Below are 25,028 nucleotides of genomic sequence, written 5' to 3' on the forward strand. Positions count from 1 at the left end.
GGTCTACAAGAGCTAGTTCCAGGACAGGCTCCAAAACTACAGAGAAACCCTGTCTCGAAAAACAACAACAGAAAATGAAAAAGAGAAAGAAAGAAAGAAAGAAAGAGTAATCCGTGTGCTCTGTCTTCTGACTGACAGACATTCTAGCCACTGTGTTGTGATCTCTGTAAAGTATAATCCTGATTTCTATTTGTTATATTGCACCTAGGGGGTATATAGTATATGGGAGCAGTCTAGGAAACAGGAAGCATTATTTATAAGCCAATCTTTTCTGATCTCAGAAACTAAGCAGGGTCAGTCTAGTTAGTACCTGAGTGGGAGAACAGTCAGTTCAATTTGAATTTCTGGGGCAGCCAGTGAAACGGAGGACTTGGAAGTAAGGGTTGAGGGAGTTCTTTTGTGATGATAGCGATGGTCGGTAGCCCAGCAGTTGCTTGGGTTGCACCAATTGTTTACATTAGTCAGAACTCAGTGACTAGCCATTGTATGTGAATTTTCTTTTATATATATGTTAATATATATATGTATTTATATTTATAAATATATAGAGCTGGTTTTGGAGTTGGACACTGGCTTGGTCCCTCTCTAATTCCAATCCTGTATAACAAAGTCTTCCCCCTCTAGTAAAATTACTTCATTCTAATTAGCTCATAAATTAGAACACTATTCAGCTGGTTTAGGAAGCCAGCCACTCAGACATTTGCCCAGAGCCAGACTCTACATCTCAGCAAACTCTTTACAGCTAGAATAGTGACTCTGAAGCAACAGAGCTTCACTTAAGGCGTATGCTTTCACTGTCAACAGTATTTCTGTTTCTTACCCACCGTGAAAGTAGAGAAAGCTATGGCAGAGTGAACACTAGAGGAGGAAGATGTTGTTATACTACACCCACACTGAACACCTGTGTGTGGGTGTGTAGGAGGAGGGTTGCTTGTTTGTCCCGGCTGCCCTGAACTGAAATAATCACACAGAAGCCATAATCATTAAAACACTGCTTGGCCCATTAGCTAACCCATTTCTATTTATCTGTATATTGCCGCGTGGTAGCGGCTTACCAGCAAAGATTCAGCATGTCTGACTCTGGTGGTCCATGGTGTCTCTCTCCGCCTTCCCTCTCCCAGCAATCAGTTCCGTCTCACCACCTACCCAAGTTCTGCCCTATCAACAGGCCAAGACAGTTTCTTTATTCATTAACCAATGAAAGCAACACATAGACAAAAGGACCTCCTACATCGTGTGTGTGTGTGTGTGTGTGTGTGTGTGTGTGTGTGTGTAAGCTGTTGGTTGAATCTGCATATAATGGAGACCATGAAGGGTTTTGATTTGTTTTTTTCCCCCTTTTTCAGTTTTACGTTTGGAAAATTACTAGAGTCCATAAAACTTAACAAACTGCTATGTTTTTTTCCTTAACAATAATTTTTTTGAATCAGTATCCAATAATCAATTTAAATAACTGGAATATAGAAGTCTTGCTCGCTAGACAATCTGAGTGCTGGGTACATGGCCTTACACAAAGGAGTGACTTAATGATGTTGTCTAGTGCAGGATTGAACATTCTGCTATTTATTATACTTTGAGGTCAGTGATATTTTTAATGACAGATGTGTCTGTCCCCCTAAAGGTATATTGGGGAGACCATTTGCCCATTTCTATGGAGCACTTGTGAATTTGATTGTAAGGCTGAACAAGGTTATCCATCCCCCCTGGGGCAGGCTTTATGATATGACTTCTCCCAGTGAGTCTACTAGGACTTGAGAGCTACAGATGGGCAAGCAGCTCTGGTCATACAAAGGCAAAAGAGTAAAAGCCAAATATTGAAACACTGCCTCATCTGATTTTGTCCTGCACTGGGAAGTACTGCTCTAAAAGACATTATTGGGACAACTGATACAGTTTGAATGTGGACTGTATATTATGTTATAATATTATTCCCATCTTGAATGTTTTCATTATACTGTGGCTTTAAAGGGAAAGCCTTGTGCCTCAGAATACACCTAAGAGCATTCAGAGTCAAATTGTACAGTGTCTACAGGTTATTCTCTATAGTTCCACAAATTAGTAACAGTTGTAACTTCAGTGACCACAACTGTATATTATTTATTTGGAGACAGTGAGAAAGCTAATATGGCATAAGTCTTACTATTCATTAATCTAGAAGATGAATGCAAAGGCATTTCTTGAATATTTTTTCAAGTCTAAAAGTATTTCAAATCCTATGTATAGAAAAGAACAAATATAATCTCATAAAACATGGGGGGCAGGGGCATTATATCAAAGCAGATGTTCTTTGTACCAACTTTTATATTCAAAAGAATAGAGATGTGCAAAGACTTAAAGCAACCCAAAATTGAGCCCCTTAAATTTTGTTTTAATTTACTGATGTTGGATTTTTGAGGTAGAGTTTCATATATCCAGTCTGGACTCAAACTCACTTTGTAGATTTGTCTGGTCTTGAATTTCTGGTCCTCTTACCTCTACCTCCCAAGTGCTAGGATTTCATACAGGTGCCACCACACCCATCCTTTTTGTTTTTGTTTTTTAAATGATTCCATATCAAGGACCCTATGTATAAAATCCTACAGAGCTGTGGCAGAGGACAGAAAGCTGAGACAATACAGGATGGGCAAGGCCTCTAACTCTAACCCATGTTATGACACCCTTGATTGCATAAGGTTTCCATCATAGGGTTGCTGTTGCTGTGAAGAGATACCATGACCACAGCAACTCTTATTTTAATTGAGATGAAGGCTTACAGTTCAAAGGTTTAGTCCATTATCTTCATGGCTGGGAACATGGCGGCTGGGAATATGATAGTGTGTAGGCAGGCATGGTATTGGAGCAGTAGTTGAGAGTCTTTCATCTTGGTTCGAAGGCAACAGGAAGTGGTCTGTCTCACTGGGCATGGCTTGTGCATATATGAGACCTCAAAACTTGCCTTCACAGTGACACACTTTCTCTAATAAGAACACACCTACTCTAGCAAGGCCACACCTTTTGGGGGGGCTTTCAAACTAGCACATATCCCATTCTCTAATTTGCAAAGACAAAGCCTGTCTATCCACTTCTCTTTGCAGTAGATTCGCCCCTTCTCCATGCCAGTTGCAAAAAAAAAAAAAAAAAAAACCAAAAAAAAAAAAAACAAAACACCACCACAAGCTGATGTGTTGTATCAAGACTAGCTAGTGGTTTCCCTCCTTGAGCAGAGTAAGCAGCTTCCTCACAAGGCTTTTCCTCTCTAGGGTTGGTTTGGAAAGATCTGTCTGGTTTCATTTTCCCAGGAATCTAACCCTGGTACCTACCTTGTTGCTTCCATCAATTTACATGTGATTAGTGATTATAATTGGTGATTAGCTTGGAAACCCGAGTTTTAAGGAACAAGTGTCTCAGTCAGAGACTGTTCCTCCACATGGCTCCTTTATTCCCTCTTTACCTTTTCCACTGCTGTGTTTTTACTGCTTGTGTGAAATATTACAGGGTTTGCAGCTGGTAGCCAATTTCAGGGCCTTCTATCCCTAAGCCACTTAGCAACATACTTTTGGTCTTGACTCATTTCTGATGTATATTTAGGAAGCAGATTTGATATTGTGTCTTGCTTGTATAGAATTATTAGATGCTTCTTTCTTTTCTGTTCACCTTTACCTGTTTCTCAACTTGCATGTGAAGATTTCCCTTCAGCTTATTTAAATGTTGTCTTAATTAGGGTTTACTATTGCTCTGAGGAAACACCATTGTTGCAAGGAGGGCCTGCTTGTTTGTCCAGGCCGCCCAGCTAGCTTAGCTCCGAAATAACCACAAAGAAACTGTATTAATGCTTGGCCCATTAGCTCTTAACTTCTTATTGGCTAAGTCTTACATCTTAATTTAACCCATTTCTATTAATCTGTATATCATCATATGGCAGTGGCTTACCGGCAAAGATTCAGCATGTCTGACTCTGGCAGCAGCTCCATAGTGTCTGTCTGACTCAGCCCTTCTTTCTCCCAGCATTTCTCTCAGTTCTGTCTTCCCTGCCTACCTAAATTCTGCCCTGTCAACAGGCCCAAATCAGTTTCTTATTAACCAATGAAAGCGACACAAAGACAGAAGGACTTCCTACACCACACCATGACCAACCACAGCAACTCTTATAAAGGACAACGTTTAATTGAGGATGGCTCACTTAGAGTTTCAGAGGTTCAGTCTATTGTGATCATGAAGGGGAGCATGGCAGCATGCAAGCAGACATGGTACTAGAGCTGAGAGTGCTACATCTTGTGAGCAACAGAAAGTTGACTCACTGTCAGACTGAGGGAAGCTTGAGAAAGAGACCTCAGAGCCTATCCTCACACTGACACACTTCCTCCAACAAAGCCACACCTTCTAATAGTGCCACACCACTTAGGGGCCATTTTCTTTCAAACCACCACAAATGTGTTTTGGTTGACCCATCACTGGCCAAGTTAATGAACCAACTCTACATTCCTAGTATTTCTATCCTACTCTGTCTGGATGTCTTGATGCTCCTTTTAAGACATCCTAAGTTTCAGTTCCTCACGAAGTCCCTTCTGATTTTTTCCAGCTGAATGAGCTCTCCCTGCAGCGTTTGAACCGTTTCAGTTTTTGCTTAGTTTTGATTTAGCTTGTGTTTCTCATATAGTACTTCTCATATTCTGCTTAGTAGTTTAGTTACCTTCCTGCTTTGTAGATTTCTAGCTCCTTAAGAACAGAAAGTATAAACATTCAACAGAAAACAGACCTTCTGTGATAGATTTGCTATTACTTGAATTGATACTATAAGCATCATATTGTGGACATGGTAATCAAAGTTCTTGGGTCAAAGTCAGGATAGTTATAAGTTCCAGGGTAGCCTGGACTAGCTTATGTATCAAAACCTCTGGAAAAGTCATAATAATAATAATTATTATAATTATCAGGCTAAGTTGGTAGATCCCAAATCTATTAGTCATAGGATTTTAGTTCCACAACTAAGATAGGCTTGGAGTGGCTGCTCTGGGGGCCCAAGATAAGGTAATTAGCGTCTGGACCTATAGCACTCAAATCTCTCCCAAGTATGGATGTTCTAATTGAAGTTTTAATCAGTCTCTGCAGACACAGCTTCTTTTCTTAAGTTCCCCTTCATACCTGAAAATTTCGTTTTGGAACCGTATAAACCAGGAAGTTGTCAAGAATATGCTGTGACTATTTGTCAAAATTTAAGTAATTCTTCCCTATCATTGTCATAGAAATTATTTTTTCCAAGTCCTTTTAAATGTAGCTATGGTGACATCCTCCTGTGTCTTTAGCTTTCTAGCAAGGGAGGTCTGCATAGGATACCTGTTGTATTGCTGTGGAAATGGCCCTTGGATATGACCCCCACAAATGTTTACCTTGCTTCGCTCCACTTACTGGCTCCTCCACCACAGCAATACCGTGTGAACCAGGAGAAGGAGATTTTGAGTTCATTTTAGACAACATGAGTGTTTTTATTGTTTCTTTCATTTTTTAAAATAAGTACCTCAAGAAGTTAGGTTTGACTCAGCTATTATGTTTTTGTTATATACATAAAGTTCCACTTTTTTCAAAATAGTATTTTTATTGATTCTTTGGGAATTTTACCTCATACACCCCAGTCATACTCACTTCCAGTCCTTCCATGTTCACCCTCTGACCTTCTCATCAACAAAATGGGAAATAAAAAGTCCAGTTTGTGCCATCAGTTGTGGAGAGCTACACTTCAACATCCTTAATCACAATTTTTAAGATTTTTTTTGATAGTTTCCTTTTTAAGCTGTTAATTTTTTGCAGAGTATCATTGGGTAGGGGTAGGGGCTATTACAGAAGTCTTCCATGTCCCTCCTTCTCAATTGTGGGTTTACACAGTGTCACTGCCAAAGTAGCTTCCTTGTTCTTCACAGTCAGGTGGAGCTTGGATCATAGAGCTTCCTCGTGGTTTCTGGTGACAGCAGAGACCATGAACATAGCCCCCAGTGGCAATAGGACCACAGACGTCTACATAGCTTCAGACTGCAACATAGACAGACCATGGACATTCAAAAGAACTCCATGGTTAACACGGGCCACATCAATACAGACCCCGGCTGCAGTATGGCTTTGGACCTAGACATGATCCTCAGCCGAAACATGGGCCATACATCAACCTGGCTTCAAGCCACAGCATAGATAACAGACTTTGGCATGATATTAGGTGGTAACACAGGACACAGAGACACCACAGACATTGACCCCTAGTCCCCATCCCTACTCCTCACCTCCACCCCCACTGCATCAGGACCCCTGATCTATACATGACCCTCATTCACGTCACAGGCAATCTTGGTGGTTCTTTGAGGCAGTTCAGTCCAGAAGGTGAAGCATTCCTCATCCCTGCCTCCATGCTTGCCCAGAGCCAGGGTGAGCGTCCTGCTGAGCAATGTGTTGGGCAGCTGAGTCATGTCTGAGTAAGCTCCAGGCTGCTACACAGCACCCCACCGACCACACTGGGCAATGACCTTGGCCCTCTCACACTTGTCAGCGCCTGCAGGTCTCCAGTTCTGCCTCTCTACAGTACAGGCTTCGTCACCTCTTCATCGTTGTTGTTTGCTGTAGTGGCCACCACTGGCCTTACTGTCCCCAAGTGAGGTGGGAGCAGGGTGCCTTCAGCTTGTCGATTTCTGCTGTTGTCCAAAGTTACACTTGTTGATAAAATACCATTTTAAAGACTTACTTCATTTCTGTTTATTTGTCTATTTTGTGTGTGTGAGCGCATGTGTGCCCTTGGAGGCCAGAGAAGCTAGAGTTACACATGGCTGTAAGCTGCTCAGTGTGGATGCTAAAAGCCCAACTGTTTCTGTGCGAGAGAGCAGCCACTGAGCCATTTCTCCAGCCCGTGGTGGGACACTCTTAAATAGTTACTGTGGTAAGTTAAAGGAATGATAAGTGACTAAGTTCTCTTTCACCGGTTTTTAATAAGAAATTTACATTTGAAAGGCATCATTTAAAATCTGCCCATTGAGTAAGAACTCTATTTGTAATTTTTCAAAAAAAATTAAAATTAGTATATAAGGTAGTAGATAGATATTAAAGAATTTGGGTTGGGGATGGAGGGTCGTTTAGTGATTATCCTTCCTTAAAATGGATTCTTTTTCTTCATGTTTTTGTTCCCTTGGTTAAAAAAAAAATAGGTGGCTATAGCTTTGTCTGTTTACTTCCAAATCCACTATTCTGTTACATTGGTCCAGTTCTGCTTTTATTGCCAGCACCAGGTTGTCTTTTTGACTATAGGTCTATAGTACAATTGAGGTCAGGTATACATTTAGCTGTGTTCTGTCTGTCTCCCTTGGACTGATTTTTTGGATTATTTTTTTCTAGTTCTGTGGAGAGTAACAGGAATTTTGATGGGAATTGCCTCCATCTATAGATGGCTTTTGATAATATAGCCATTTTTACTATATTGATACTGCCAATGAAACGGACTGTACTGTATCAACTTGACACGAGCTAGAGTCATCAGAGAGGAAGGAGCCTCAGTCGAGGAAATGCCTCCATGATTTCTATCTGCAAGATATTTTCTCATTTAGTGATCAATGGGATAGAGCCCAGTCCATTGTGGGTGGTGCCACCCTGGTCTTCTAGTCCAGGGTTTTGTAAGAAAGGTGGTTGAGCAAGTCATGGGGAGCAAGCCAGTGAGCAGCACCCCTCCTTGGCCTCTGCATCAGCTTCTGCCTCCAGGATCCTACCCTGCTTGAGTTCCTGTGCTGACTTCCTTCAGTGATGAACAGCATTGTGGAAGTGTAAGCCTAATAAACCCTTTTATCCCGAATTTGCTTTTTGGCTATGGTGTTTCATCACAGTAATAGAAACCCTAATGAAGCCAAGTATCAAAAGTCTTAACCTCATCTATTTTCTGCATTGCAGTTTTCATGATAAAAATGTTGCACTTCCTTGCTTAGGTGTATTCATAGAAGTTTTATTAATTTTGAGCTATTATGAATGGAATTTTTTCCCTCTAATTTCTTTTCTGTGAATTCTTTGTTGATATCTGTGAAGGGTGCTCGTTTCTGTTGTTCTGATTTTGTATACTACAGCTGTATTAAAAATGCTTATTAGAGCTCCAAAACCACAGAGAAACCCTGTCTCGAAAAACCAAAAAAAAAAAAAATGCTTATTAGATCAAAGAGTCTTCTGGTAAATTCTGTAGAGTCTTTTAAGTCCTAATCATGTCTGCAAACAGAGGTAGTTTAACCTTTTTTCTTTCTTCTTGTTCTACCCCTTTATTGTTTTGTCTTAATGCTCTAGCTAGATGGGAGAATGAACATCCTTGTCTCAGGAAAGAGAATAAAATGTTCTTAGTATGTCTATGTTTAGCATAATATTAAGTATAGATTTTTTATATAATTATTATTTTGAGGTATACTCCATTTATTCCTAGTTTCTCCAGGACATTTATGATAAAGTCATATAAACCTTGTCTGCATCTGTAGAGATAATTTCGTGATTTCTGTCCTTAAGTCTATTGATTTGTGTCTTTTAAATTAACCTTGTATCTCTGAGATGAAGCCTACTTGGTTATGATGTATCTGAATGATTTCCTGAAGTTGGTGTTTTGTTGAGAATTTGTGTCTCTGTTAATCAGGGAAATTGGTATGTATTTTCTTTCTTAATCGTGTCTTTATGTGGGTTGGGGATCAGAATACTACTGACTTTGTAGAATAAACCTCATAATATTTCTTTTCTCTATATTTTGTGAGCAATTTGAGAAGTGTTGTTTCAAATGTTTCTTAAAATTTTATAAGATTCAGCAGTGAACCCATCTCGTAGTCTTAAGTTCCTTATATTTTGTGGTTTTAGTTTTAGTAGGTCACATGTGTTCAGAAATGTACCCATTCCTTCTAGGTTTTCTAGATTTTTGAAGAATAAATATGTACAGTATTCTCTAGTTATGTTCCAGATTGTATTGGAGTCTGTTTTAACAGTACCCCTCTTGTCTCTAATTTTCTTAGTTTGTTTCTCTCCCCCTCCCCCTGCTGGTTTGGCTAAGGGTTTGTTAATCTTACTGGCTTTTTCAAATAGCCAACTTCTTGGTTGTGTGTATTGTTGTTGTTGTTATTGTTGTTGGGTTTTTTTTGGTGCTGGTGTTGGTTTTTTGTTCTGCATTGTTTGCTTTGCATTTGCAGAACAACCTTGGCTGACCTGGAACTCATTCTGGCCTCTGCCCCTCCAAGTTCTAGGGTGAAAGTGTGCACCACCTGGCCCAACATATATTCTTCTTATAGTCTCTATCTCATTCATTTATTTATTCCTTGACCTTTATTATTTTTTGCTTTCAACTAGGTTTGGAATTGGCTTCCTCCCACCCCATTTGAGAAACCTGAGTTGTGACATTAAGTTGCTTATCGGAGATTGTTCTAATTTTTAATGTGAAGTCTTTCTTGTTTGTTTGCTTTGTCTTGGTTTTTGAGACAGGGTTTCTCTGTGTAGCCCTGGCTGTCCTGGAACTTGCTCTGTAGACCTGGCTGGCCTCAAACTCAGGGATCCATTTGCCTCTGCCTCCCAAGGGCTAGGATTAAAGGCATGTGCCACAGTGCTGTGAAATGTTAAACCTATAGTGTTTCCTCTTTGGACTAACTTGACTATGTCCCATAGGTTCTGGTAAATTGTATTCTCATTTTCATTTTGACTCTAGGAATTTTTTTTTTAATTTCCTGTCTGATTCCTTGGATTACTGTTACTGTTCATTCAAATTGTGTTGTTCTGGCCAAGTATTTTGTAATTTCTTTCCCTGTTGATTTATTTAAATCCATTGTAGTCTGACAAGGCATATGACATTGTCTCAAATTATTTTCTTTAAATTTGATGAAGCTTGATTCTTGATCCAGTGTGATCAATTTTTGAAAAGGTTCCACATACCACTGAAGAACATACTACTTATCTGTTGAGTGGAATATTCTGTATATATTCTGTTAAGTCCAGATGATTTAGGATGAATTTTAGCTCTGAAGTTTCCTTGCTTATCTTTTGTTTGAAAGGCCTGTGTGACAGTGGATTATTAAAGCCCCCCACTGATACTCATTTGTAATGATGTAGCATTTTAGTGTTTGTTTTATGAAATTGGGAGACTCCAAGTATTTAATGTAAAAATGCTTACAATAATTGTGTCTTTTATTTTCATATGTTCTTAATTCAAATACACTTACATAGCTTTCCCCCTCACTTTCCTTCTTCTAGCCCCTTCCAACTACCTTCCCCTCCCGTGTTCCTTCCACTCTCAAGTTGATAGCCTCTTTTCTCTAATTATTATTGTTTAGTTTTATCTATTTATGAATACATTTTAAAATGTATGCTAACTATGAATATTTTTAAAATCTATTCTTTTTTTAATTTATGTGTTTGTATATAGACCTGCATGAGTTTATATGAGTGCTTTTGGAGACCAGAAAAGGGCATCAGATTCTCTGGAACTGGAGTTATAGGAGGTTGTCCGCTTGGTATAGATGCTGGAAACTGAACCCAGGTCCTCTGCAAGAGCAGTATCCACTCTACCACTGAGCCATCTCTCCAGCCCTTCAGTTGTAATATCTTCTTGGTGCATTGCTCCATTTATTAATATTAATATGTATTAATATGTCTGACCCCTCTTTATCAGTCTGATTAGTTTTGGTTTGAAGTCTTTTTTATCAGTTGCAAAGGTAGCTATGCCTGCTTGTTTTTGGATTTCGTTTACTTAGTAGTATGATTTACATCCTTTGATAGTCAATTTTTAGATGCCTTGGCATGCTAAATGTTTTTCCTTTTTTTGTAGGACGCATACAGTTCTTACTTTTCAAATTCCATTGACTTCTCTGCATCTTTTTACTGGTATATTCAGTCAATTTACATTTAATATCATTATTGAAAGGATTTTTAATTTCCTAAAAATGTTTTAGATGATGGTTTCCTGGACTGTTGATATTCTTTTCATTCTTCTGCATTAGTTTTGGGAGTTTGCTTATTTCCTGTGTTAGGCATGGTTGATTCTTTTCTTACTCTTCTTTGCTATACTTTTTTATGTGTTCCCTCCATCTCTGGTTGTTTGGTTTTCCATGAGTCTTTCTAGAAAAACATCCCCCTGAAGTTCATTTCTAGAGATGAATGACACTGTTAGCTGTGAGATGGGTTGACTGAAGAGATCAGTGGCTAGGTGGCAGCAGGGCTAAGGTTGAGGTTATACCAGATGCTGTCAAAACCCTGTTGCACATTGAACTCTACTAACACTCGGGTCCTAGAGTCACATGTGGGCCCCCGTGAACTCCAGAGCGTTAATAGACCCTTCCCTTTACTGGATTCATCATGGCATGTCTTGTTTAATGTTTGAATTGTTACTGAAGATTTTATGGGTTAGTCAACATTTCTCATTTGGTTTGTATTCCAAGCAAGTAATTTTTATTTTAAAGTAATTTGTTTGTTTTAAGGATTTACTTATTTTTATGTATATAGGTGTTTTGCATGTTTGTCTCTATGCTTTGCCTGGTGCCTATAGAGGCCACATAAAGGGTTCGGATCTCCCAGAACTCGATTTACAGATAGTTTTGAATTGCCATGTGGATGCTAGGAACAGAACCTGGTCCTCTGCAAAAGCAGCAAGAGGTCTTAACCATTAAGCCATTTCTCCAGCCCCTTAAAGTAATTTGTTTTAATTAAAATTGTATAAAGAAAGTAGCATTTGTCCTTGGAATTAAATGAATAACCAACATCTGTTGAGCTTTCAACCTTCTCTCTCTTTTAGACAGGATCTCATCTGTTCCAGGCTGCCCTGGAGCTGTGTAAACAAGAATGATCTTGAACTTTTGATCCACCTGCTTCCTTCTCCTGAGTGCTGGGATTATAGCCCTATGTTACCATTCCTGGTTTTATATGTATTGAGGATCAACCCCTAGGACCCTATGGGACCTATAGGACGCACTCCACCAACCGGCTAAATCCTTGGTTGATATTTGCAGGTTCCCCTTTTAAAGACTAATGAAATAAGTAATGACTAATCTTCCAAATTTAAGTACTTTTAAATAAAGACTTCCCTGCCATGGATAGTAAAAATGACCTTTTGTCTTGAAGTACAATTTCCAAATTATTACCTTGACAAGAAACTCCGTTTTGTTTTCATTTTCTCATTTGTAAGGATGGTGTGCATCTTTTTGCACCTTCATAGGCACAGATATGTGTGAACACGTAGCCAGATGTTCTGTGTTGATATAGGAAGTTGTCCAAAGTCATTCTTCCACCCTATTTATTGAGGCTGCATCTCTCCATCAAACACAGAACTTACTGTAGGTCGCTATTGCACTCTAAATAGGTCAGTTGGCACACAAAAAGATGTGGCCTCCAAACACCCCTTTTTTTCTTTCCCTTTTCCTCCTTCCCTGTTCGTTTCTTCCTTCCCCCTTCTTCTTTACAAAGCACTTTTTTTCTTCTTTTTACTTTGAAAGAAGTCTAGCAACATGTTTTAGTTCCCTCCCTGGCTTTGATCTGGCCAGCACTAAAACACAGCACAAAGATTCTCTGTATGATTTAATGCAGACCTTAGCTGCTATCTCTTCCAGGGGTTTAGCTGAAGGCCAGAGCTTCCCAAAAGCCCTGACTGGGGAGAAGTGGAATGCACTTCTGACATCACAGCCTCAGCTCCTGGGAATGTTTTGCATTCCTCTTCCTGGCAGTGGGGAGGTGGCTTCCAGCAAGGGAAGGACTATAGTTTCAAAAAGAGAAAACAGTTTATAATCAGGCTATTGTAAGGGAAGTATTTTTATTCTGAGCCAAAACTGGAATTGGAACCAGATGTCTTACATTTTGATGCTCCCAAAATGCTAATTGAGTTTATTAATTACTGTAATAGCTGAACTATCAGGCTTTTTGCTGAATTTAAATCTGAAACTTTTAAGACTTAAAGGGATTGGGATCCACATCTCTGCTGTTTGGTTGTGGTTTTCTGTAATGGTCTCCATCTGTTGCAGAGAGAAATTTACTTGATACGGGGTGATTTTACACACACACACACACACACACACAATATAAGGGAAAGAGTGACATTTCAACTATGAAAGCAGATTTCTTGCTGTAAAATCAAGAACCCTGATGAACTGACCTAGAGACAGTATACAGAGTATTTTAACTCTGTTCATCTAAAACACAGCTCTAATTCATTAATGAATATTGTACTGTTCAGCTGTCCTCTGAGGAAAGAAGAAAGCATTTTGCAATCTGCTGCAGAGTGTTTCTCCTTAGAGGGATTGGGTTCTACAAACTACTGTTCCAAATAGACACCCAAAACAACAGAGGAAGTTGTTAAAGCGGCAGGCACTGGTCGTACAGTTAGGTAGCTTTTCCACGGTAATACGTAACGGAAAGTACACACTTACTTGAGTTAAACTTTAAACTTAATTTGTATTGGTCTTGTGTACTAGTGTCTAAGGAACTTTGTACAAAGGTCACTGTAGTGGTTTAGCTAATCACAATTTGTTTTTCTACATTTTAAAAATATCAAGTCCTTTTAAAAATATGTTATGTCATTGCCTTTTGCTTATTTTGATACATTTAACAATAATTCTCAGTTAGGTATAACCTTTTGAACATTTCCTGTTGCCCAAAGGCTGAGTCAATGGTCAGAATTGTCAGAGTTTTCAGAATTATGGAAAAGTCCTGGCTTGTGGTGTCCTGACTGATCCACTGACAGCATGACTTTAGGAGATTTTCTTAGAGTTCCTGACAGAACAAAACAAAATATGTGGCTATAAAGTTCTATTTCTGTTTCATTTCTAGATATAAGGGTGAGAATAGAGGACAGACTATTACTTGGGATGAGTTCGCTGTTAATAGTTTTAAAATGACCAGAGTTCTTAGGTATGTACTTACTTTTGTACAGTTTATTAGGATTTGGAAGCCAAGTTTTTTTATTTGCTAAAAAAAAAAAAAAACAAAACTTTTCATACAGTCTATTCTGATCACAGTTTTTTCTTCCCACAACTTCTCTCATTTCCTCCCTACCTCTCTACCAGGCTGCATAGCATCTTTCTCTCTTTCTCTGAAAAACAAGTAGGTGGACAAAAAAGCAAACAAACCAGAATTTAAAATAATAAATAGCAAATGGAAAGCACAAGAAACACACACACACACAAGCAAAACCTATAAAAGTACAAAATTGGAAACCATACTATATAAGCAAAATATCAGTAAGACAAAAAGCATCTAAAGTGGTATGTGACAAAAATTCTACAAAAATACCTTGAATTTGTTTTTAATGGATTAATAAAAATGCTGCAGATCTTGAGTGGCTGCAACGGGCAGTGGACCATGAGACCACACTGTAGGTCCCTGAGCAGGGGCAGGCCCCAGAGCAGCCAGTCCCGGGCGGGGACAGCACATGAGACCACACTGTAGTGGGGAGCTGCGGGCTGTGTTCTGCCGCCCGGCTCCTGGCCACCTGGCTAGCTTATGCCCCGAAATAACAACACACAAACTGTATTCATATAAACATTGCTTGGCCCATTTGTTCTAGCCTCTTAATGGCTGATTCCACATCTTGCCTAACCCATATTTAGTAATCTCTGTAGCACCAGTCTTACCGGGAAAGATCAGCATGTCTGACCTGGCGGCTTGGTTCATCGCGTCTGCCCTGGAGAGCAGAAGCATGGCGTCTTACCTCACTTCCTCTTCCTCCCAGCATTCTGTTCTGTTTGCTCCACCTATGTTCTAACCTATGAGGCCAAGCAGTTTCTTTATTAATTAACCAATGACCTTCCCACATCATTTCCCCTTTTTCTGTTTAAACAAAAAGGAAAGGCTTTCACTTTAACATAGCAAAATTACATATAACAAAACAGTTATCAAGCAAGAATTACAGTTACAATATTTACATTTATTTTATCTTTTATCATAACAAAGGAAAACAACTATAACTATCTATCTATTCTTCAACTCCATCAAAGACTCCAGAAGGATATAATATTACCTAAGCAAATGAGAAGTAAGCAACTTAAAAAACTCTAGAAATCACAGAGACATCTCACTGCCTGGACAGCCACCCAAAGTTCCTCTGTACCGTTGAGGCATCCATCTTCGGCCTACAGGTCCATAGTTTCCAGCAGACATTTCAATGAAGCAGGAAATTTCAAAGGCAGTTCAGTCACTATCTTCTATGTCCTGCAGAATGTCTCGCAGACTCTTTCATGAATCAGGAACCCCTAAAGATCATCTCACCTTTTGGCAAGTTCAGTAGTCCTCTCTCTGCGGGTTCTATGTGTCCAGTTTATGCAACAGTCCAGGCAAGAGCAGTTTCTTGCCCAAATGGCTATCAAACTCCATAAGGTGCCTCTTCGATGCCCATCTTCTTCTTGAAGTAGATTGTTGCTGCCAGGAGCAGACATGTCTCATTGTCATGAAAAACCCTAAGTTATTAAAACATTAAATGTCATATTCTGTAGTCTTTGAAAGATATGAAGAATGTCTATCTAAAATATATTTATGCACATCTAGAAAATCTAACTAACATGATTACAAGCTTGATTATTATTAATGATTATCCATTACCAACCTATATACATTACATTTTTACATGAACTACACAATCACAATACCTTAATCAATATCAGAAATGCATATACATATAACAAGATTGACCTTAAATTTATATCAATAAAGTCAAATCCATACCAATGAAAATTATTCATATCTATATCACATCCCCCTTTAAATCTAAAAGAACATTTATAAACAATATTTGGGAACATGGGCACAGTTTTTTCTCTCCAACCTGCTTCCTGCTGAATGGGGGTGCTGTTATTCAAGTCTTTCATGGTATAACCTGTGTGCTAGATCCATCTTAGTCGGCAGTTGAGCAAAGTAATTTTTTGAGGGTGTTCACAGCAACCTTTCAGGAGGGCATGGTCTGTCATTACAATATTAGTATAGAAGCCATCCACAGGGTCTCATCATCTGTGAAAACAAAAGAAGAATCTCTTTTCCAAAGTATCATATCCTTAGATCCAAATTCAAAATATCTATGTTGGATTAGTTCAGCAGCATTTATAAACAAATATCTTTTAGCAGCTGTTGCTCCTTCCTCAGCATTCAAACCATTCAAACAAAGCATAATAGCATACAGTATCAAAATTCTCTGTGTATTTCCCATCTTTGTGCGCTTTATTTTAACCTCTATTTTGTTTATTTTTACTTTTATTTTTTGCTTTTTGAGACAGGTTCTCTGTATATCTTTGACCTGGAATAACTGTAGACCAGGCTGTCCTTGACCTCTCAGAGATCCATCTGTCTCTGCCTCCCAGGCATTGGGATTAGAGGCGTGTGCTGCCACACCTTGAAGTCACAGAGGTCAATCTACTTCTGCCTCCCAAGTGTTGGGTTTAATGGTGTGTACTACCACACCCAACTGTTCTCTTTCTTCTTTTTTTTTGTTTTTTACTTTAAGAACTTTAACTTTTAGCCTGCATATATTTTTAACACACTGTAAAGCATTTAAAGGTTTTTCTTTGTCTTTGAATCTCTCTTTACTGTATCTCTCTCTTTTTCTGACCACATGAGCCTTTAAATTATTGAGCAGTATGGGTAGGATTAAAGCCATGGCTTTGGCGACTGGATCCAGGCCATTCCTTAGCTTTCCAGCCTCATGGCGGAGATACTGGCTGTAGCCATTTTTATTGCCACAACTCTATGGCATTTCAAGGTCCTTGCCAGCAAACAAGCTACAACACCCAAATGCTCTCTCTGTAGCTGACCTCCTGCCTCAAAGAGTCAGAGTTTGCTCTGGCAGGACGGCCCACAAAGCCGGCATTTTAAAACAACTAAGCTTTTTTCCTGCTACTGCTGAAAATAAACAAGTATTCAGTCAGCTTTTATCAACACCATTTAAGTGTTTCATGGCAGGACCTCTTAAAAGAGCTGCAAGGTTTGCAGCTAAAGCTGAGTCAGGAAGCCTCTCTTAGATGAGAGTGCTTCCTTGCCTCTAGCAAGCAGAACAGACCTGAGAAATTGCTGCTATCAAGAAAACACGTTTTACTCTATTCTTCCCCAAACTTTCTCAGGCTTTATGTGGATACAGTTGTCCATGTTGGGCGCCATTCTGTAGTGGGGAGCTGCGGGCTGCATTCCGCCGCCCGGCTCCTGGCCACCTGGCTAGCTTATGCCCCGAAATAACAACACACAAACTGTTTTTATATAAACACTGCTTTTCCCATTTGTTCTAGCCTCTTAATGGCTGATTCCACATCTTGCCTAACCCATATTTAGTAATCTCTGTAGCACCAGTCTTACTGGGAAAGATTCAGCATGTTTGACCTGGCGACTTGTTTCATCACGTCTGCCCTGGAGAGCAGAAGCATGGCGTCTTACCTCACTTCCTCTTCCTCCCAGCATTCTGTTCTGTTTACTCCACCCACCTATATTCTAACCTATGAGGCCAAGCAGTTTCTTTATTAATTAACCAATGACCTTCCCACATCACCACACCACAGGTCTCCAGGTCTCCAAAGGTGGTGGCTGGTCCCAGGCAGGGAGACATGCAGCAGTGGGTGAGAGATAGAGACATGGATAGGCATGCCATGCAGAGTGAGGTTGGATATTTATTTAGTGGGTTATAGAAGGGAAGAGGGAGAAGAGGGGAGGGGGGGGAGAGACAAAAGATACTTCTTCGAGAGGGAGATGGAAAAGAAAGAGACTCAGGCTGCAAGGAGGAAGGAAGATCTGCCTGCCTCAGCAGATGGGGGAGGGAGTAGACATGGCTTGTCCCTTAAAGAGAACAGATCATTACGGTTTTGTGCTGGCCATCTACTACAAATGTGGTTAATATCCCCAATGAGATGCCTTTGGAGAAAACTAATTTTTTCTTTGCAAGTGGATGTTCATTAGCTTCTTGCTCAGGAATGGGAAATTGCGCCCATATCCCCCTCTCAGTGCTGGAACCCTATCTGATTTGAACCTGTGCAGGCCTTGTGCATTCTGCCACGGTCTCTGTAAGTTCATATGTGTGCTAGTCCTGGTTTTTCTGGAAGGCTCGGTTTCCTTGGTGTCATCCGTACTCTCTGGCTCTTAGAACCTTTCTACCTCCTATTCCCCACAGCTCCTTGATCCCTGATTGAGGGGAGGAGGGGGTTGGTGAAGACATCCTATTTAGGACCAGCTGTCAAAGTTCTCTTCCTCTCTGCACATTAGAAGACAGGTTGCTCTTACCATAGTAACTTATGGCTGGTCTCTTCTACTCTGTGCCCCATGGGTGACCCTCTGGACTACTCAGGCAGGGGTGGTGGCTCCTGCCTTTATGTGCCAGTCCTCCATGTGCATGTTAAGGTCCAGAGAAAACTTAGGCATTGCACCTTCTATTGTTATAATTAGGAAGATCTGAATGTAATAGCAATTTCTTTAAAAGTTAAATATTATCTATTAAGAATCAAGAGAAAAATTAGAATTTATTGACTGGTAATATTCCTAATTCTGCCTTTTTTTATATCTGTTAAATTGTCAGAACCTGAAACTCTTTGTAACATGAGGTCCTGCTTGTTGGGGTTTCTATCCTGCCCAGTTCCCACAGTCAGTAAGCCCCAAAGAAAATCACACAGAGGTCTCCATAGGATTATAAACTGATTGGCACATTAGCTCAGGCTTCTTATTATCTCTTGTAGCTTATATTAACCTATTATTCTTATCTATGTTAGCCACATGGCTCAGTACCTTTCTCAGCGGGGCAGGTCACATCTTGCTTCTTTTTTTTTTATATTGCGAAAAGAAGAAAAAAAAAACATAAACAAAAAAAACAAGTTTCCACCTCCTCCCAGCCTCCCATTTCCCTTCCCCTCCTCCCACCCTTCTCCCCCTCCCCCCACTCCTCTCCCCCCCCTCCCTCTCCAGTCCACAGAGCACTCCGGGTTCCCTGCCCTGTGGTAAGTCCTAGGTCCTCCCCGCTCTGTCCATATCTAGGAAGGTGAACATCCAAACTGGCTAGGCTCCCACAAAGCCAGCACATTAAGTAGGATCAAAACCCCCTGCCATTGTCCTTGGTGTCTCATCAGCCCTCATTGTTCGCCATGTTCAGAGAGTCCGGTTTTATCCCATGCTTTTTCGGTCACAGTCCAGCTGGCCTTGGTGAGCTCCCCGTAGATCAGCTCCACTGTCTCAGTGGGTGGATGCACGCCTCGTGGTCCCGAATTCTTTGCTCATGTTCTCCCTCCTTCTGCTCCTCCTTGGGACCTTGGGAGCTCAGTCCAGTGCTCCTGTGTGGGTCTCTGTCTCTATCTCTATCCATCACCAGATGAAGATTCTATGATGATATGCAAGATATTCGTCAGTATTGCTCTAGGATAGGGTCATTTCAGGTTCCCAATCCTCAGCTGCCCAAGGAACTAACTGGGAACCTCATCTTGGGCACTAGGGAGCCCCTCTAGGGTCAAGTCCCTTGCCCACCCTAAACTGGCTCCCTTAACTAAGAATTGTGGTTCCGTGCTCCCCTATCCACCTTTCCTTTATCCCAATTCTCCTGTTTCCCAGGTCCCCCCTCCTTCCCTTCTACCTTTTCTCTCCCCATCTCCCTTTACCCCCATCCCACCCCATCCCCAAGATCCCATTTTCTCCCCAGAAATTTGGTCTACTTCCCTTAGCCAAGAGGACAACTATATGTTTTTCCTTGGGTTCACCTTCTTACTTAGCTTCTTTAGGTTCACCTCTTGTAGACTCCGTGGTCCTTATTTATGGCTAGAAACCAATTATGAGTGAGTACATCCCATATTCATCTTTTGGGTCTGGGACACCTCACTCAGGATAGTGTTTTCTATTTCCATCCATTTGCATGCAAAATTCGAGAAGTCATTGTTTTTTACCGCAGCGTAGTACTCTAGCGTGTATATATTCCATACTTTCTTCATCCATTCTTCCATTGAAGGGCATCTAGGTTGTTTCCAGGTTCTGGCTATTACAAATAATACTGCTATGAACATAGTTGAACAAATTCTTTTGTCATTTGATAAGGCATCTCTTGGGTATATTCCCAAGAGTGGTATTGCTGGGTCCAGGGGTAAGTTGATTTCGAATTTCCTGAGAAACCGAAACACTGACTTCCACAGTGGTTGCACAAGATTGCATTCCCACCAGCAATGGATGAGGGTACCCGTTCCTCCACAGCCTCTCCAGCAAAGGTTATCCTTGGTGTTTTTGACTTTAGCCATTCTGACAGGTGTAAGATGATATCTCAGAGTTGTTTTGATTTTCATTTCCCTGATTGCTAAGGAAGTTGAGAACGACCTTAAGTGTCTTTTGGCCATTTGAACTTCTTCTGTTGAGAATTCTCTGTTCAGTTCAGTGCCCCATTTTTTAATTGGGTTAATTAGCATTTTAAAGTCTAGTTTCTTGAGTTCTCTATATATTTTGGAGATCAGACCTTTGTCTGTTGTGGGGTTGGTGAAAATCTTCTCCCAGTCAGTAGGTTGCCTTTGTGTCTTAGTGACCATGTCCTTTGCTTTACAGAAGCTTCTCAGTTTAAGTAGGTCCCATTTATTCAATGTTGCCCTTAATGTCTGTGCTTCTGGGATTATACATAGGAAGCGATCTCCTGTGCCCATCTGTTGTAGGGTATTTCCCACTTTCTCTTCTATCAGGTTCAGTGTGTTCGGGCTGATATTGAGGTCTTTAATCCATTTGGACTTGAGTTTTGTGCACGGTGAGAGATATGGGTCTATTTTCATTCTTCTACAGGTTGACATCCAGTTGTGCCAGCACCATTTGTTGAAGATGCTTTCTTTCTTCCATTGTATACTTTTAGCTCCTTTATCGAAAATGAGGTGTTCATAGGTTTGTGGGATAAAATCCGGGTCTTCTATACGATTCCATTGGTCGACTTCTCTGTTTTTATGCCAATACCACACTGTTTTCATTACTGTAGCTCTGTAATAGAGTTTGAAGTCAGGGATGGTAATGCCTCCAGAAGATCCTTTATTGTATAGGATTGTTTTGGCTATCCTGGGTTTTTTGTTTTTCCATATAAAGTTGATTATTGTCTTCTCTAGATCTGTGAAGAATTTTGATGGGATCTTGATGGGGATTGCATTGAATCTATAAATTGCCTTAGGTAGAATTGCCATTTTTACTATGTTGATCCTCCCAATCCAAGAGCAAGGGAGGTCCATCCATTTTTTGGTATCCTCTTCAATTTCTTTCTTCAATGCCTTAAAGTTCTTGTCAAATAAATCTTTCACTTCCTTGGTTAGAGTTACCCCAAGATATTTTATGCTGTTTGTGGCTATCGTGAATGGTGAAGCTTCTCTGATTTCCCTCTCTGCTTCCATATCCTTTGTGTATAAGAGGGCGACTGATTTTTTGGAGTTGATCTTGTATCCTGTCACATTACTAAAGCTGTTTATCAGGTGTATAAGTTCTTTGGTGGAGTTTTGGGGGTCGCTTATGTACACTATCATATCATCTGCAAATAACAAAAGTTTAACTTCTTCCTTTCCAATTCGAATCCCCTTGATCCCATTATGTTGTCTTATTGCTATTGCTAGAACTTCAAGCACTATATTGAAGAGGTATGGCGAGAGTGGACAGCCTTGCCGTGTTCCTGAGTTAAGTGGGATGGCTTTGAGTTTCTCTCCATTTAATTTGATGTTAGCTGTCGGCTTGCTGTATATAGCTTTTATTATATTTAGGTATGACCCTTGTATCCCTAATCTCTCCAAGACTTTTAGCATAAATGGATGTTGAATTTTGTCAAATGCTTTTTCAGCATCTAATGAAGTGATCATATGTTTTTTTTCTTTCAGTTTATTTATATGCTGGATTACATTGATAGATTTTCGTATGTTGAACCAGCCCTGCATCTGAGGAATGAAGCCTACTTGATCATAATGGATAATTTTTCGGATGTGTTCTTGGATTCGATTTGCCAGTATTTTGTTGAGGATTTTTGCGTCGATATTCTTGAGTGAGATTGGCCTGTAGTTCTCTTTCCTGGTTGAGTCTTTGTGTGGTTTTGGCATCAGAGTAATTGTGGCTTCATAAAAGGAATTTGGTAATGACCCTTCTGTTTCTATATTGTGGAATACATTAAGGAGTATAGGTATTAGCTCTTCTTGGAAGTTCTGGTAGAATTCTGCATTGAAACCATCTGGTCCTGGGCTTTTTTTGGTAGGGAGGTTTTTGATAACAGCTTCTAATTCTTCGCGACTTACAGGTCTGTTTAGATTGTTCACCTGGTCTTGGTTTAGTTTTGGTAGATGGTATTTATCTAAAAAAGTGTCCATTTCTTTTACATTTTCCAGTTTTGTGGCATACAGGCTTTTGTAGTAAGATCTAATGACTCTCTGAATTTCCTCTGTGTCTGTGGTTATGTCCCCCTTTTCATTTCTGATCTTATTAATTTGCAAATTCTCTCTCTGTCGTTTGATTAGTTTGGATAGGGGTTTATCAATCTTGTTGATTTTCTCCAGGAACCAGCTTTTTGTTTCATTGATTCTTTGGATTGTTTTCTGTGTTTCTATTTTGTTGATTTCAGCCCTCAATTTGATTATTTCCAGTCTTCTACTCCTCCTAGGTGAGTCTGCTTCTTTTTTTTCTAGAGCTTTCAAGTGGGCTGTTAAGTCTCCAGTATGTGCTTTCTCTGTTTTCTTTAGGTGGGCACTTAGTGCTATGAACTTTCCTCTCAGGACTGCTTTCATAGTGTCCCATAAGTTCGAGTATGTTGTTTCTTTATTTTCATTGAATTCAAGGAAGACTTTAATTTCTTTCTTAATTTCTTCCTTAATCCATTTATGGTTCAGTAGTTGACTGTTCAGTTTCCATGAGTTTGTAGGCTTTCTGGGGGTAGCATCGTTGTTGAATTCTAACTTTAATCCATGGTGATCTGATAAGACACAGGTGGTTACTAATATTTTTTTGTAACTGTGTAAGTTAGCTTTGTTACCAAGTATATGGTCAATTTTCGAGAAGGTTCCATGAGCTGCAGAGAAGAAGGTATATTCTTTCCTCTTTGGGTGGAATAATCTATAGATGTCTGTTAAGTCCATTTGCTTCATTACCTCCATTAATTCTCTAATTTCTCTGTTAGGTTTCTGTCTGATTGACCTGTCCATTGGTGAGAGAGGAGTGTTGAAGTCTCCTACTATTAGTGTGTGCGGTTTGATGTCTGCCTTGAGTTTTAGTAATGTTTCTTTTACGTACGTGGGTGCTTTTATATTAGGGGCATAGATATTCAGGATTGAGACTTCTTCCTGATGAATTGTTCCTGTTATGAGTATAAAATGTCCCTCTCCATCTCTTCTGATTGATTTAAGTTTAAAGTCGACTTTGTTAGAGATTAGTATGGCCACACCTGCCTGTTTCTTAGGTCCATTTGCTTGATAAGCCTTTTCCCAGCCCTTTACTCTGAGTAGGTGCCTGTCTTTGTGGTTGAGGTGTGTTTCTTGTAGACAGCAGAATGTTGGATCCTGTTTTCTTATCCAATCTCTTAGCCTGTGCCTTTTTATAGGTGAGTTGAGCCCATTGGTACTAAGTGATATTAATGACCAGTGGTTGTTAACTCCGGTCACTTTTTTAGTAGTAGGGTTTGTGTGTTTTCCTTCTTTGATTTGCGCTGGTGAAGAGTCTCTAGATGTCTGAGTTATTGTGGTCATTGTTGGACTCCTTGGTTAGTGATTTTCCTTCTATTATTTTCTGCAAGGCTGGATTTGTGGCTACGTATTGTTTAAATTTGTTTTTATCCTGGAAAATTTTGTTTTCTCCATTTATAGTGAATGAAAGTTTGGCTGGATATAGTAGTCTGGGCTTGCATCCGTAGTCTCTTTGTTTTTGGAGAACATCTATCCAGGACCTTCTGGCTTTCATGGTTTCCATAGAGAAGTCAGGTGTAAGTCTGATAGGTTTACCTTTATAAGTAACTTGGCCTTTTTCCTTTGCGGCTCTTAATATTCTTTCTTTATTCTGTATATTTTGTGTTTTGATTATTATATGGCGAGGGGATGTTTTCTTTTGATCCAGCCTATTTGGTGTTCTGTCTGCTTCTTGAACCTTCATAGGTACATCTGTCTTCAGTTTGGGAAAGTTTTCTTCTATAATTTTATTAAGTATATTTTCTGTACCGTTGAGCTGCACTTCTTCTCCTTCTTCTACTCCAATTATTCTTAGGTTTGGTCTTTTTATTGTGTCCCATATTTCCTGAATGTTTTGTGATGAGAGTTTGTTGGACTTGCTGTTTTCTTTGATCAGAGTGTTTATTTTCTCTCTGTTATCCTCAGAATCTGAGATTCTTTCTTCTATCTCTTGTATTCTGCTGGTTATACTTGATTCTGTAGTCACTATTCGTTTACCTAGATTTTCCATGTCCAGCCAGCCCTCTGTGTTTTCTTCTTTGCCTCCATTTCAGTTTTCAAGTCATGAACTGTTTCCTTTATCTGCTTGATTGTTTTTCCTTGGTTTCCTAGGGTATCATTCACTGATTTACTCAATTCCTCGAACTTTCTATTATACTTCTCATCCATTTCCATAAGGGCGTTTTTTATATGCTGTTTAAGGGTGTCAATCACTTTCATGAAGTCAGTTTTTTCTACTTCTTCTTGATTAAGGTGTTCATGTCCTCCTGTTGTGGGGTCACTGGCTTCTGGTGGTTTCGTGTTGTTTTTCAGATTGTTGGGAGAATTCCTGCATTGGCGTCTTCCCATCTCTTCCTCCCAATACTCCCTTTTGGATCTTCTTTTACAGGATCAGGTCTTCTTGCCCACTGATGTACCTTCCCAGTGATGTCACTCCCCAGAGATGATTCTCCACAATGATGTTTCACTCGGTGCCCAGATCGAAACTCCGCGCTGCCTGGTTAGCTCGCGAACAAAGGGCCCACCCCGCTCGCTGCGGGCAGGCTATGGGAACAAAGGAGCTACCGGCCACCCCTTTGTCCTCCCGGTTCGGTCCCAGCGTCCTAGCAGGCTGGGCAGGGAGGCGCTATGCCCCAAAGGAGGGAGAGAGGGAGGGAGACAGGGGGTGTGGGGATCTGGATGTAAGCTGAATGGGCCACATCTTGCTTCTTTCGTGATCTGGGTAGG

The 25,028-nt window shown here is 40.1% G+C and overlaps 1 protein-coding gene across 4 annotated transcripts in view; it reads left to right on the forward strand.

The window, feature by feature from the left end:
- Positions 1 to 25,028, forward strand: part of Spidr (scaffold protein involved in DNA repair) — a 228,473-nt gene that overhangs the window by 86,198 nt on the left and 117,247 nt on the right. The window lies entirely within an intron of this gene.

This window comes from Microtus oregoni, unplaced genomic scaffold, assembly GCF_018167655.1.
Source record: "Microtus oregoni isolate MIOR12 unplaced genomic scaffold, Mior012 000029F_ref0000214, whole genome shotgun sequence".
NCBI lineage: Eukaryota > Metazoa > Chordata > Mammalia > Rodentia > Cricetidae > Microtus > Microtus oregoni.